Source organism: Cupressus sempervirens, chromosome 3 (genome assembly GCF_028749045.1).
Source record: "Cupressus sempervirens isolate cs-2001-9-10 chromosome 3, ASM2874904v1, whole genome shotgun sequence".
Lineage (NCBI taxonomy): Eukaryota > Viridiplantae > Streptophyta > Pinopsida > Cupressales > Cupressaceae > Cupressus > Cupressus sempervirens.
The window spans coordinates 296,577,830-296,583,057 of NC_143120.1; the positions used below are offsets into that span (position 1 = coordinate 296,577,830).

Here is a 5,228-nt window from a genome sequence, read left to right on the forward strand (position 1 = left end):
CAAAATTTGAGAATGTATTTTTGTTGCAATGTGGAGCCTAATTAGACTTGGAGGGTAATTTCTCCCACTTTATTCAACACAGTTTCCCCTAGATTATTACTATGGGGGTTTGGGAGCAATGCCCCTTGCGAGGTCTAAGGGCGGTGCCCCAGGTGTGCTCCCTATTGTAGTATAGGGTGGGGTCAAGGGGTAGTGCCCCCAAAGGGGTTTTGGGGGGCAGTGCCCCTGAAGCCAAAAATGAATTGATTATTGTAAAAGGTGTTGGTTGTTATTTTTCTATTGGACGACTTATTCTAGTCCTAATTTTGTAAGTGGCAAAAAGATTGTATAAAATGAGTTAGGGTTAGGGATTTCTTAATGTATTATGAGATTGTAGCTTCTTGTGGCGATATTGAGTTGTAAGGGATTGCAGATTGTAATCACTGGATAATAATAATATTGGACTTGATTTTGGTGGACATAGCCTAGGGATTAGGTGAACCACGTTAAATCTTTATGTCATGTGTTCTCTTCTATGCAATTTTTTTTTTTATGATATTGGTTATATTTCCATGTAATTTTTATTTATGTTTGTGGTTAATCCTAACATCTTTATAGATTAAGACTTTATTTATTAATAATTTTTAAACATACATAAATATGATCTTATACTTTTAATTATGTAATAATATTATTTAGTATTATATGTCTTAACCCATTTACCAATGCGATCATTCCATTTTAATAATCTCTCACAACCACATTATTATAACACTTTGTGTGGTATTATAACATTTTCCAAGAAAGCCAAAATTGAAGCCCATTTGGACCTTGACCTTGTGGAGTTAGAGGAGGAGGTTGATGGTGACCACTAGAGGTCAAATAATATGGCTAAGAGCAAGGCAAGATGAAAGAAAAATGACAAATAGAAGGATGAAAATTGAGGAGGATGAGTTGGGGTAGGATGTTAGTGCTAAGAAGGAAAGGCCTAGAAGAAAAGAAAAAATTGTTAGGGATAGGTATATTGAAGAGGGTGACGAGACTACAGACTCGGACAATGTAGAAGAAAATAAGGATAAAGATCCTAGCTTGGATTTCACCCATGTTTTTGCTAGCTTCCCAATTAACATTGTGGACTTCACCTCCCCTACCTCCCTTGATATCCCTCCTATGAAAGATAATTCTTCTATGAAATTCATGTCCCTAGTGGATGCCAAGAAAAAAAGAAGGGAAATTTTTAACTAACCCTAGTATGATGCGGGATGAAACTCGTGAAAAATCTAAGGACAATTGTAGTAGTTGCTAAGAGCTAGCGGAAAAGGTGGACACAAGCAAGATGAATCCTGAGTCTTTACACATCAAACATTCCTCTTTGGATGAGAGTTTCAACACTTTGACATAATCTGCTATGTATGCTGTTGCAACTACATTCTAGCTCCTACAACAAGAGAAAGAGGATGAGACCCAAAAGGGAGGTGACTCAAAGAAGCCCTATGAATTTCTAGTAGACGAATGGACAAGGATCCTTCTCTCAAGCTTAGAATGATTTGCCAAAAACTAATTTGGTTATTTACTATTATTTTTGTTGTTATATGGATTTGTTAGGATGACCCAGTTGTTTAACTTTTAATCTCACCTTGCATGGAAAATTACTATGCTTGAAACTTTTTTAGTATTATTAGGAGTATTTTGATATCATTTCTTCTTTTTAGTATTGTTAATTTCTATTGTAGTATGTTGTTAGATAGATACTTTACCTAGTTACGCAAGTTCTGCGGGGATGGATTTTTGATATTATGATTGGGGGTTGTGAATATGTTGACTTTTGATGTGTAGCTTGTCTGTTATTAAAGGTTTTTCCTACAGTGTTTCCTATAGGAAAAACCTTTGATAGAAGAGATTTACAACATATAGTGTTTCCAACTTCTTTCATGTGTTGATTGGTGCACAAGGATAATATTACGTTTTAAAAGTTTGTGAGGTGGATTTTTTTATCTTTTTGTGAGAGTTGTTTATTAGCTTAGGTGTTTTAGTTGTAGCTCTTGGTTGACAATTTGAGACAACGAGGAGGAGAGGTAGGGCTAGGTAAGGTAAATGAGGAGATGAATTTAGCTAAGGATCCACTTTAACATGGAAGAGTGTTCAATTTCATCATGATGATGATGGATTACAGAGTATGATTTGAAACATTGATCTAAAGAATTCATACACAATCTAAGCCAAAAACACATATAAGAATATACAAGATTATTTATAATTTATTCTCTGCTAATGTCTTCAAGATGATAAAGCCAATGTTGGGTCTTGATGACATATGTGACAATAGTAGTATGAGGTCAAGGAGATTGATACTGATTGATTTTACATCAATCCTTAAGGTGGTTGTAAGAAATAATGAGATCAAGAGATGTTTGGAGGAAGTTCTATCAACTTTAAAAGGAAGTAAAGGAAATATTGTAAGCTTGTCAAGGGTGGATATAATATACATCATGACATGAAATACCATATGTGGTTGATACTATTTTTCTCAATGCTTATTTGTTAGCCATGATGAAGCAAACTAGATCCTTGGGTGTATATATTAAGTTCAAACCTAATTTTAAAGTATATGGGTGCTACACACTATAATGGAGTTTTAGAGGACATAACATCTCTACATCTCTAGTTAATCTCCAAACAAACTTCACGAACAGGAGGAGAAAAAAAGGTCAACTCAATTTTTTTTCAAAATTTGTTATTGTTTTCTGTCACACAATATAAACAAATGTCAAACTTTTTATAAAAATCCATTATATTTTCATTTTTTTTGAAATTTGGTAGATGGTGAGCCGGATCCTAATTAGCCTGCTTTAAAATAACAAAATAATATTAAAAATAAAATTCAGATTTCCTTCCTAACTCTGTAAAAAAAAAAAACGTTTCAAATTTGTATTATGTCGGGCTAGTAAACAGGGAAAAAAGAATCGACCATTCAAATTTACAGCTTGAGCACGTCAGACTCATTTTTGACTGGCGTGCCAGGTCAACAGTAAAATAATCTGAATAGATAGCGAGAGAGAAAAGAATGATTTAACCCCCAACTTAAATTTTGTGATAACCATAGTAACTCTGATACCACTTAACAAATTTCTTAAGCCCAGTATGCAAATCCGTGGTAGGATTATACGCCAGCTCAGCCCTAGCCAGCGTAATATTCGCATGAGTAAATGCCACGTCACCATTTCCCGGCATGTGCACAAATTTCTTCCTCGCCTTCACCTTCAACAGCCCTTCCAGCAAACTCACCATAGAAGTGACCGACACGGGTCGGGTATTCCCTAAGTTATACACCCTCAGCTTCGCCGGCCCCGTCTTTTTACCGCCGCTGCCGGTACTATTCCCGGCCGTATCCAGCGCCGCAACGCAGCCCTTCACAATATCATCAATATACGTAAAATCTCTGGCAAGTTCCGGCGACGCGCTTTTCACCTTCTGTCTATAGACGGTGACGGGCTTCCCCTGGAGAATATTCCTCGTGAAGGAGAAATATGCCATGTCGGGGCGTCCCCAGGGGCCGTAGACGGTGAAGAACCGGAGACCGGTGATAGCCAGTCCGTAGATGTGATTATACGTGTGCGCGATCTCTTCACCAGCTTTTTTCGTGGCCGCGTAGAGACTCGCCGGCCGGTCGGTCCGGTCACTTTCGCTGAACGGGGTCTTTTCGTTGAGCCCGTAGACGGAGCTGGAGGACGCCCATACGACCGCGGGCTGGGGATTCGCCGCTTTACAGACCTCGAACATATTTACTAGTCCCGCAATGTTGCTGTGTACATATGACATGGGATTTTCGAGCGCGTAACGTACCCCGGCTTGTGCGGCGAGGTGCATGACGTGGCTGAAGGAGACGAGATCGAAGAGACGCAGGAGTAAATCTCGGTCGTTGATGTCGCCCTCCACGATGAAAACACCGCGGCTCTTTAACAGCGCCTGGCGGGCTCTTTTCAGCGTTGGGTCGTAGTAGTCATTGAAGTTGTCGAGGCCGAGGACTCCATCGCCGCGCTTCTTTAGCGCCAGGGTCACATGGGCCCCCACGAAGCCTGCTGCTCCCGTGACCAGGACCTGGAGATTGCCTTTTCGGGACCTCGGCGTGCATGAGGTTCGAACCCGGGTCTCCCACTCCGGTCCCCGCTGGTGTTCTCTTCCGTTTCTTTGGTTTCTGTCAATGAAATGTAGATACGAAGAAGTTAGAGCAATGAGGAAGAGTGCCCACACGAAGAGCGTTGTGGAAGATGTGAGCCATCTTTTGAGCTGACGGACGAATGTGATTTTCTCTGATTTGGGTTTAATTGCCCCGCTCGAACTCAACAAGCTCTCCTGCAGAAGATTCGAAGGCATTTTCATTAGAGCGAATGATTTATGAGGAGCTTCTTGATAGAGATTGATTGGGTTTGTTTGTATATATAGATGAAAATTTGATCTTTTTGTCTGGGTAATTAGGAAAACGCGTTCTGGGGATGTACTGCATTGGGAGGGGAAGCAGCGTAGAGTGAATGTGATGAAGTTGACCATGTGTCAACTTCGATGTGACCTTCCTGCAGCTGATGTTCATAGAATATGTGGAGAAATTTATGATTCGATGGACCTGGCACAAATAAAGTATGTCGTAGCTTATTTCCGTACTGCGTTTTGAACCAGAGAAAAATAATGCCGCGTTACTCGCGTGTACGAATGGTTACTCATTTCCCACAAGCCAGGTTGTAATTGTAAGCGCCAGCTCTACCAATGAAGACAGGTTGTAGTTTTCTAACATTTGTGCTTTTTGACTGTGGGTTGTTTGATCCGTAATGTCAACCTGGTCCCCTAAATTTGGGGACAAAAATATGCTTGCAATAATATCAATTTGGTTATGTTAAAGGGAAGCATTTTAACTTTTTGGCCTTTGAGAAATTTCAAATATAGAGGGGTCTATTTGGCAAGATGCCTTAATTAGGTTCGGTGGTCATATCATCAAATATAATACTACATTGACATGTTATTTGTAAAGGTGTTTAAAATGGCAAGTCTAACTCTAAACTAAATCTCTTAATCTTACCAAGATGAAACTAAAACTCATATCTTACAGTCCAAAATAGTCTAGTAGTTGCTCAAGCTAACTTTGTGTATCTAGATCTTCTAAACAGTAAGTCGAATCATGCTGATTTTTGAAGTGTACAGGTGACTAAAGAACTTAAAGCAATGGTTTCAGCTTTTGGGCATTTACAGAGCTCTCA

At 39.5% G+C, this 5,228-nt stretch overlaps 1 pseudogene across 1 annotated transcript; it reads right to left on the bottom strand.

Moving 5' to 3' along the window:
• Positions 1 to 2,886: 2,886 nt before the first annotated feature.
• On the bottom strand, positions 2,887 to 4,759 carry LOC149566154 (UDP-glucuronate 4-epimerase 1 pseudogene; annotated as a pseudogene). Its single transcript, XR_016362125.1, has one exon. The product of XR_016362125.1 is annotated as a UDP-glucuronate 4-epimerase 1 pseudogene (transcript).
• Positions 4,760 to 5,228: the final 469 nt, after the last annotated feature.